The sequence below is a fragment of the Littorina saxatilis genome, linkage group LG10 (genome assembly GCF_037325665.1).
Source record: "Littorina saxatilis isolate snail1 linkage group LG10, US_GU_Lsax_2.0, whole genome shotgun sequence".
Taxonomy (NCBI): domain Eukaryota; kingdom Metazoa; phylum Mollusca; class Gastropoda; order Littorinimorpha; family Littorinidae; genus Littorina; species Littorina saxatilis.
This window is the reverse complement of record NC_090254.1, coordinates 23,110,802-23,121,769: the sequence shown is the minus strand read 5'-3', so window position 1 is coordinate 23,121,769 and position 10,968 is coordinate 23,110,802. Positions and strand designations below refer to the sequence as shown.

The following is a 10,968-nucleotide window of genomic DNA, read 5'->3' as shown; positions in this document are numbered from 1 at the left end:
GGTTCTGCAGCTTAAAACAGAGTCGATAGGGAACCAGTAACGAAAACTTTTGTTCTTACGCCTATAGCTTACACGACTGAATATTGCTGAGTGATTTTCTGTTAGTTCCGTATTCAACTTTACCTGATTCAGCACAAATGTGACCCTCCACCACGAAATGAGTCGCATGTCACCTCGTGCGGTTCTGCGCTAGGCTTAATGTAAGTCCGGGGAGTGTCTAGTAACAGTGTGAGGGTCACCTTAGTCACAGGCTTATAATTCAAACAGTTTTCACTCTTTTCTAAAACGGTTTTCACCACTGGATAGAGCACAAAAAACTCTTTATGAAAATGTAAAAATATGAAAATCATGCAAAGGTGACATGCGACTCATTCCGTGGTGGAGGGTCACAAATAGAAAAGAGTTCAGTACATAAAAGCAATACCACAAATCAGTACCATAAAATAATAAGGGTGCTTATTGACTTCGCCAGTTAGCGAAACGCCGAAGTTTGATTTAAATCGCCAAAACATTTGATTCAAAACGTCGAAATGTAATTCAAATCGCCGACAATTTTGATTCAAAACGCCATTTGATTCAAATCGCCGAAAACTGTGATTCAAAACACCGAAAACTTGTCGTTATTTTTGCACAATAGCCGAACTTATTCACGACGGGGTAAAAGGAGTAGGAAAGGACTGTCGAAGTTTTCTGGAAATTGTGTGTGGACGTTTAACCTGTCGACGAAAATGAATCTTACCAACATCCCTGTATATTGCTTACTAGACTAATGTTGGCGTCGGGAACGAAAAAACACAATCAGTGTTGCCGTGTGTTTCAATTTCAATCCTTTTATTTAACGCTACAAAAAAAAGTACTCGGTAAGAGAGACTACATCCTTGAACATTTAAGCGTCGATTTTGAACCGTGATTTTTCCCTGTTTCAAAGCTAATCTGAAGAAGTTATGCTGCAGTAAATCGTTGCAATAACAACTGGCAATTACAAAGCAAAAGAAATCGGTCCAGCTCGCGGTTAGCCCTCAGTGAACTCTTTTTCTTTAAAACAGAAACATTCAGCAAAGAACGGGACTAAAACAGCAAACACTGTTTGATTTTTCTCTATCTCATAAATTAAGTTGTCATTAATGACGAGAAGAAAATGTGTGGGCTTTTCGTTTTTCTCCGAGTGAATAACAGTGTTCGTTTTTCATCAGATTAGTGAAAGTGTGCCTCGCTGACTCTAATACCACGGTGTGTCTTCAAGTGTGTGATCTTTGACAATTTCAGAGTGCATGATGTAATAAACGGACCAAGGGTCATCATTTTATTGCGTTTTTTGCACGTATTTCTTTTGTTAACGCTTCAGAGAAGGGACTCACCGTTGATAGATTGCTGTCTTGTACAAGCGTCGACTTTGAACCTTCGTTATTTCCCGACTTCAAAACTACTCTTTAAGCATGTCATTAACTGGGCGAAGTCGACTACGCGAAGTATGCTTTGCGAAGCTGGGCGCACGGAGCTTTAGCATTGAATTTTCGGTAAAAAAAAAAAAATTAAAAAAAAAAACAAGTCGCGTAAGGCGAAAATACAACATTTAGTCAAGCTCAGTCGAACTCACAGAATGAAACTGAACGCATTGCATTTTTTCCGCAAGACCGTACACTCGTAGCATGCATCGTCTGTCCACCGCTCGTGGCAAAGGCAGTGACGTTAACACTACAGAAAAGCGCGGTAGCGGTTGCGCAGAGGAGGATAGCCCGCTTTTCTATATCTCTATTCTTTTTAACTCTCTGAGCGTGTTTTTAATCCAAACATATCATATCTATATGTTTTTGGAATCAGGAACGGACAAGGAATAAGGTGAAATTGGTTTTAAATTGATTTCGGAAATTTAATTTTAATCATAATTTTTATATTTTTAATTTTCAGAGCTTGTTTTAATCCGAATATAACATATTTATATGTTTTTAGAATCAGAACATGATGAAGAATACGATAAACGTAATTTTGGATCGTTTTATAAAAAAACAATTTAATTACAATTTTCAGATTTTTAATGACCAAAGTCATTAATTACATTTTAAGCCTCCAAGCTGAAATGCAATACGAACGTCCGGCCTTTGTCGAAGATTGCTTTGCCAAAATTTCAATCAATTTGATTGAAAAATGAGGGTGTGACAGTGCCGCCTCAACTTTTTACAAAATGCCGGATATGACGTCATCAAAGACATTTATCGAACAAATCCAAACAAATCTGGGGATATCATACCCAGGAACTCTCATGAAAAATTTCATACAGATCGGTCCAGTAGTTTACTCTGAATCGCTCTACACACACACGCACACACACACACACACAGACACACACACACACAGACACACACTCACACACACACATACATACACATACATACATAGACACACACACACACACACACACACACACACACCACGACCCTCGTCTCGATTCCCCCCTCTATGTTAAAACATTTAGTCAAAACTTGACTAAATGTAACAAAAGACTTCGCGAAGTCGACTTGGGGCTCAATGAAGGACCGCCTTAAAGCATCCCCGTTGAACGCATCCGCATCAATAGTTGCAATAATGTGTTTCACTCAGTTACTAAAGAAACAGATTGCAGTTGGTCCTCCCCGAACGACAGCTGTGCCCCCCGCGGGTTAGGGGGAGTCCCATATTGGTTGGGACGAGAAAGAATTTACCCGATGCTCCCCAGCATGTCGTAAGAGGCGACTAACGGATTCTGTTTCTCCTTTTACCCTTGTTAAGTGTTTCTTGTATAGAATATAGTCAATGTTTGTAAAGATTTTAGTCAAGCAGTATGTAAGAAATGTTAAGTCCTTTGTACTGGAAACTTGCATTCTCCCAGTAAGGTAATATATTGTACTACGTTGCAAGCCCCTGGAGCAAATTTTTGATTAGTGCTTTTGTGAACAAGAAACAATTGACAAGTGGCTCTATCCCATCACCCCCCTTCCCTCCGTCGCGATATAACCTTGAACGGTTGAAAACGACGTTAAACACCAAATAAAGAAAGAAAGAAAGAAAGAAAGAAACTCTCACTGTACGTGTAGTCCAACTTAAGCTCTAACTTCAATTAACATGTATGCGGTACAGCTGTTAGTGTTATCGAAGAAACAATTAAGACCAAGCCGTCAGGTGTCTTTGTGAACATCAGCAAATAGGATGACACTGCGGTGACGTATACGTACTTGCTCAGCAAAGCAAACAGAGAGAGGCATTTAAAAACCTAATTATGAAGCCAATCAACACCCCTGATTCGTGCTGAAATTGAATGATTAAAGGACGCAATAACAGATGTGTGCAGTTGTGTGTGACATTGTACATTATTTTCTCAGTTTCTGATTAAGGCACACACCTTTCCGTATAAACGTTTCAGCTCACCATCTCGATCTCAGATATGGTCAAGCTTACTGCGTGCTGAGATGAGTTAGATTTTTTTTTCAACGTATTAATAAAGTATTAACTCCTAAAAAAAACCAAACAACAACCACCTAGTGGCATTTACGAAATAATTCATTAAAAAGATGTCCCACAACGCACACAAACCACTCAGGATGCTGATCAGTTTTGGTCTGTGCATGACGAAGTACAAGGATGGTGAGCTGAACTGCTCGCACGAGAAGGAGTGTGCCTTTAACAATGGGAAAGAGTGTGCATTTAAGAAAGGTGGTTCGTCAGATGTGTCTTAATTCTGAGACAGAAATGTGCCATATGGCGAGACGGGGATATTCTAATAATCTTACTGATTTTAGAATAAAAGAAAGTCACGTGGAGAAGTTATATCATTTTTATTAGTTTCTTTATTTTCTTTCTCTACTTTTCCTTCCTTCTTCTCTACTTTTCTTTCCATTTTCGCCATTAATTGTCTTTGTTTCTTCGTTTCGTGTTGTTGTCCTTGATGTCTTTTTTGTATAATCTTATTGGACAGTCGAACTGTAGTAATACATTAAATAAAAGTGTGAATGTTTTGTTTCAATGAGTAGTATTACTAAAATATGAAGGCTCAGATGAAGTAGAATTAACTCTCCTCGTATGTTTTACACATACTTCAGGAAGTAGAGAGAGAGAGAAAGAGAGAGAGAGGGAGAAAGAGAGAGAGAGAGAGAGAGAGAGAGAGAGAGAGACAGACAGACAGACAGACAGACAGACAGACAACCAGACAGACAGACAGACAGACAGAAAGACAGAAAAAGAGAGAGAGACAGACAGGCGGGGACAGACAAATACAGAGAGTTTGAGAGAGACAGACAGACATACACAGGCAGACAGACAGACAGAGAATGAGAGGAAGAAGAGAACGAGACACAGAGGGATAATGACAGACAGACAGACATAGACTGCGAGGGACACAGAAAGGCATAAATAAAGACATAATGAGACAGAGAAACAGAAAGCGCCTTGAAATTCTGTCTAACTTTATAAAGTCTCCAATTTGGCGGGAATCACATTCAGAGAGCAGCAAACGGAAGAGCTGAAGGGGATGTGGCTTTCTGGAAATTACAAACAGCGCAGCGCGACAGTTCCCTCGTTATTTGCAAGATCCTGCTTTCGATTTGTCGCCCGTTTTTCTTCAACTTCGAAAATGCACAGCATTGGTCTTTCGGTTATATGCAGACATGGACAATAATTACATTTTTACTATCTCGAGCGAGAAATTCATGTGCGGTTCATATACAGGGTGGTCCAAATAACGTGTACTTGTGTTTATTTTGCTACGACGAGTTTTGTTTGACAAAATTGTCATGTACTTTTCGGTTGAAGTGTAAAAGAGATCTTGGAATTGTGTGAAGATATCATCAATTTGGACGACATTGATCAAGCTACTTTGATTCAGCAGTCCAAAATGGTCAACGCTTTTTTTGCGACCATTATTGGCGTCATGCAATAGGCATTCCGAAAGGAGAGAGTTCGACAGGGGATAAAATTAATGACATTCAGAAAACTGCTAAATCCTTTACATCAACATTTCGATGTCGTCGTGGAAATGTTGTGTTACTCTTGGCCATTTTGATGTGTTTGTGCTTTTAGACTTAGTAAATCATTCTATATGAGAAATATTCTCTAGAATATAATTGACAATACATGATTTAACATTAGGCCTAAAAAAAAAAATAGGTGTGGTTACGGTAACCCGACCTACCCTATTTTTAGGGGCCGACCCAATAACTTTTTAATACATTTGTCAAAAAAACAAAAACAAAAACAAAAAAAAACCGAGTGCAGAAAACGCAATGAAAAGCGACAGCGCTCGAGTCGCACACTTATTTCCCTGTCGAGTAGGTTTAATTTGTACACATTAGAAAAAAAAGTTTAAAAAAAAAGTGATTGCCTACCTTCCTACCCTATTTTTTTGTGGCTATGTTACCTTAACCACACCTATTTTTTTGTTTGGCCTTATTGTATCTTTCTATCCATACCAAGAAGGAATATAAACACTCTTTTATTTTACAAATGTTATCCTGCTCCTCAAAAGCTGTCTACAACGAGTTACGGCAAAATTCCACGACGACGTCGATTTTTAGGTGTTGGGTGTTTCTGTCTGTGTGCTTGCTTTGGAAACAAAATGAAAATAAGTAATTTGTGCATGCTGAATAGCTCCGAAAGTGTTTGTTGAAGTCCCTACATCGTACCAGGAACAGAACCAGGACTAAAATAATATTGGAAGGGAAAATACATATGAATATCAGCAGTTCCACAACTTAAACGAAATTTGATATGTCCAATTCCGTATTGTGGGTGTATGAAAAAGAGGGCGGGAGGGGGTGGATAATTAGACTTAAACTCAGGCGAAGAAACATACAAAATACCGTTGTCTGTTGTTGTGGTTGTGGTTGTTGTTGTTGTTGTTGTTGTTGTGGTGGTTGTTGTTGTTGTTGTGGTTGTGGTTGTTGTTGTTTGGCGTACCCACGCTCAGCACTCGCTGGGCAACTCGGCGCCGAGTCGGTGATTCATCAAATTGGGAAGACAACGTGCACTGCCGTAAAGATAGCCGTACTCCGGGTTTTTGTTGGTTTGTGTGTGTGAGTACAGATTACGTATCTGCTAACCGACAGCTTGATAACTAATTCATAGACACAAAATGAACATGACAAATCTCACAAACAAAGATTGAAATCTAGAGTAACTGCAACCACAAATGACGCGTGTTCACTCATTCATGGCGGGACAAATGACCCGTGTCACATTATGCCAACACTGACGACATCCCTCATTAGAGAGCAATAATGTACTGCTGTGCAAGCGAAATGAGACCAATGTGATTGACTAGGGATAGTGCCTTTTGCTGACAGGGTTAAAAGCAGAGGCTGGCTAAGAAATATCGTAGCCGGCGTTGCAATGGTTGGCTGGTCTTGTTGATTTTTTTTTATAACCCTTCAACTTATTTGGCTATTCGGTGCCGATTAAATTGCGTGGCAATGGAAAGCAAGGGTACTCTCCCTCTCTTTTCTCTCTCTCTTTTTCTCTCTCTCTCTCTTTTCTCTCTCTCTCTCTCTCTCTCTCTCTCTCTCTCTCTCTCTCTCTCTCTCTCTCTCTCTCTCTCTCTCCCTCTCTCTGAAATCTGTGGAATAATAACTGTCAAAATACAAATGGACGAACGGATCTGTAAGATCGAACCGGATAAGCCATGCGTTTGAAGGAAATCCCCTGTAATAATTGTTTTATGTTGATAATTGCTCTGTCTCTTTAAGGCGATCAAGCGTATCTCCCGATTGGCTGGCAAGTTCCGGTGTATTTCTATGTGCGTCCTTGTGCTCAATCATGCATGACGACATTAAACTGATACAGGTGGTTGAGCATGACTTCATGATTATGGCGGCGTGTGCGTTTTGCGGCCTGTCATCATCTTCTTGCCTGACGATTTCTGTCACACTGGTGCATTTTGTTTTCTTTTGACTAAAATATGATTGTTTTCGCTCATTTCCGTTGTTCGTTCAGGTTTTTTCCTAGTGATAGTAGACTGTTAAATGGACGGACAAAACAAATGATGAAAAGATAGTGAACAGATAATGAATGAGCTTAGCTCAGTAAGGTTCACAAACCTCAGTTTGATGAAACCGTTCGTCTCGTCCGGTGTAACGCGTTCAGCTTTCCCCCGGCATTCAGGTTTCTGATCCGATATATACTCGAGACTGATATGTTGTTTTATGGTCAATTTAAAGAAGTACACTTTCACTTATTTAAGGGAAAAAAAGCATGATAGATTTGATAGATTTCACCCAAAAATTCGATTTCTTTGAAAACGTGCACATTAGGATGAAGCAACTTTCTAAGTTCAAATAAAACAAATTGTGGTTGAACGAACTTGATCCCATGAATGTAGAGTACCTAAGCTCGATCATCAGTATTAGCAAGATCTAGATCAGCACTTTTCAGGACGTGTACGGGAACGTGTACGGGAACGTGTACGGGTAACGTCATCAAATCTAGTTTTTACGTCAAGCGTTTGCCAAGATCTGTGGGGAGCAAAACAACATATGCAATATCTACACGTACACGTACACGTCTTTGCTACACGTTCGATCATCTAGAACACTGTACTATGGAAGGGATGGAGTCTTTTCAGTGTGGAGTTTATACAAGATCAACGAGGCCGAATCAGAAAGCTGAATGCCGGGGGAAAGCTGAACGCGTTACGCCGGCTCTCTGATGTCATTGTTCCAAACCCCAAACCGAACTGTACACCTACAAGATAGCTTATTGGCAGGAAAAGTCTCTTTCAATATCGAGAGGATACTTACGCTGAATACGTTGCCATGGTGACATGGACGCCACAGAAATGATGTGGTCAACGATCTGCCCTCGGGTGACAGGGATAAACGCTTCTCCCGTTGCCCTAAACACAGACAATAAACCTAGCGGACATTTTAATTAACATCCTGGACCTTATTGCAATTGTGATTAGACCCGTAGACATCATGATACCCATCTGACGCTAGGCCACTATCGGAATCCCAATCTGGCTCCATGCTTTCGATAGAGGAGACGAGAGATTCCGCTTTGGTCTACCGCGAAGTAGAATTCTACTTTGCCCTCGAGTGAAAGCAGGACAGACTACTGCTCGTGTGTGACCTTTATCTCAGTTCAGGTCGTGTCAAGGGAGAATACGTGATCACTAAAGTACTAAAGTGGATGATTTATTTGGACTCTCTCTCTCTCTCGCTCTCTCTCTCTCTCTCTCTCTCTCTCTCTCTCTCTCTCTCTCTCTCTCTCTCTCTCTCTCTCTCTGTCAAGTAATATCCCGCGCTAGAAAAATCCATGGTATGAAATAGGGCCCTGCCTTGCACCAAGAGTAAAATCGATCAAGCCTCCAAACTCATCGTCCGAAAACAAAAGCATCTTTTGAAGATACCACACACCTCTGTGGGTATGTTAGCGTCGTGAAAATGTCATTGTGTTTGCAGATGGCCCTAAATTACGGTAAATCGTATAAGCGTTTGTTTTAAGCACTAGCTACAATGTGTACACTACATTGGGGTGTGCACGTTAAAGATCCCACGATTGACAAAAGGGTCTTTCCTGGCAAAATTGAAAAGGCATAGCTAAAAATGTCCACCAAATACCCGTGTGACTTGGAATAAAGGCCGTGAAAGGTGAATGCTCGCCCTAATAGGCTTGAGGTTTGCTGGCCGATGTGAATGCGTGATATATTGTGTAAAAAATTCCATCTCACACGGCAGAAATTAATATGTAAATCGCCGTGAGCTCTTGTGAGAAACGGCGATTAATAAATGTCCATTATTATTATTATTATTTATGATTTCTACACGGAGACAAAAACCAAAGTTGTTTGTGCGCAGCGCAACTTAAACTGAGCTCTTGACACACTATCGCAAATTGTCTCTCCTATAAATTATGTACAGCGTAATGTTTAAAAGTTAGACAGAACTGTTGCTTAGATTTTGGTTGCAACCAACTGCCTCCCAAGTGCCGACGAAAAGGCGTAGAAGGCAGGCTGACTGTGTCGTCGGTGAGGCTGTTCCATTCTATGATGGTTTTTATTTCAATATTCTAATATCATTCTGATATTATTCACCAACAAATCCATCAACCAACCAAACAACGGGATGACCAGCTAACAAAATAACTTATATCTACGTCGAATAACCCACTCGCTCGCCCGCTAACCTTTTTGAAGTAGGAATGACCTTTAGGGCCGACAACGTTGACATTTTCCCCCAGTGAAAAGATACCACGCTTTTGTCTTCCCGCCGCCATTTGTGTTGCTTCATACAAACGCTGCTACGCTTTTCATCAGGAACAAAAGATGAAAGATTGTCTTTGTCATGTTATTTACTGGAATAAGCACAAAGAACAGTCATATTTCTCATCGACTGATTTCAACGTAGAGGAAATTGGAGAAGGACTGTTTTTACGTTGCCTGGTTTCAACCCCCTCTCCCCCCCTCCCACCACACACACATACAGACATGCGCAAAGGGGCTAACGGACAGAGTAGAAGCTAACCAACCAGAAAACAACAAGCCAACCAGGCAACCCTCCAATCCGCAAACTAACCTCAGAAAAGAGGTCTAAGATATATTCACAGTTTCGTTCTTCCCAGTCTGATTTTTGTGTCGGCTCGATAGAATTTCTCAGCAGTTTGTAAGAATTTTTGCAACGGTGTCATTTATTTTCATTGAGGGAAAAAACAAATCCCAAAATGCTCATTGAGTGAAGGATGAATGGGTTGGAAACAGCTAATAGAAAAGGGAGATTGTTTAGTTTTTTTTACTCCAAAAGGAGCAAAACTGTGCATGGTCATGAATCATTTATGGAGCAGAAGCGGGCAAATGTATTGCAGATACACACCATTGTGCTCCCTCTTGTCTGTCAGATTGTTCTCTTTTGTTCGAAGACAATGTCGGACTGATAACTCATCTAGCTTCATTTTTGTTTGCATTTCTGTGGTTTTGTCTGAGGTTTGATATATTCATCACTTTTGCGTCGAACGTTTCATAATTTGTAACACATTAATCTCTCCCTCCTTCCCTCTATCCTTTTCTACCTCTGTATTTCAACCTCTCTCTGTCTCTGTCTCTGTCTCTGTCTCTCTCTCTCTCTCTCTCTCTGTATCTCTCTGTCTGTCTCTCTCTATCTTTCGTTTTCTTTCCTGCCCCCCCCCCCTCCCTCCCCATCCCCCTTCTCTCTCTCAAACATCAGACAGAGAGACAGATAGTCAGATAGACATAGCGCGCACACACACACACACACACACACACACACACACACACACACACACACACACACACACACACACACCCGTACACACTCACAATATGCATGCAGGATCAAGAACACAAGATATCATCATCATCATCATCATCATCATCATTATCATCATCATCATAATCATCATCACCACCACTCGTCCTCCTCTTCCTCCTCCTTTCTTTCCTTGTTCCTTCGCCCCTTCCCTTACAAGGCTTTCTATTACTTCCGCATTTGTTTCTCTCTCAAGAAAAGCCCACCTTGATACAATGAATAATGTAACAAAAACGAATAATGTAACAATTCGCCCCCGAATAATGTAACAAGCCGCCCCCGAATAATGTAACAATTAGCCCTTTTTTCAACTTAGAAAAAGTTAGACTTAGATTAGAAAAAGTGTAAACTAGCTCATAATACAGTCTCGGGTTAGGGTTAGCATCCAATCTCAAAAGGGCGGGGACGTAGCTCAGTTGGTAGCGCGCTGGCTTTGTAGCGCGTTGGTCGCTATCAGCGTGGGTTCGATCCCCACGTTCGGCGAGAGATTTATTTCTCGGAGTCAACTTTGTGCAGACTCTCTTCGGTGTCCGAACACCCCCGTGTGCACACATGCGCACGAAAAAGATCCCACGTTCACAGCGAAAGTCTCAGGGCTTGAAAAACACGAAGACACGCATGCATCATCTCTCGTCTCCAATTATCATGATCGTATTTCGATACTTTGACGAGACAAACCCAATGC

At 40.9% G+C, this 10,968-nt stretch overlaps 1 long non-coding RNA gene across 1 annotated transcript in view; it reads left to right on the top strand.

Annotated features, from left to right (window-relative positions):
* The first annotated feature begins 2,419 nt into the window (after positions 1 to 2,419).
* Positions 2,420 to 10,968, top strand: part of LOC138978447 (uncharacterized) — a 177,874-nt gene continuing 169,325 nt past the window's right edge. Inside the window, exon 1 of the long non-coding RNA XR_011459684.1 lies at positions 2,420 to 2,816. This is a non-coding gene — a long non-coding RNA (uncharacterized lncRNA). The remainder of the gene's footprint in view (positions 2,817 to 10,968) is intronic.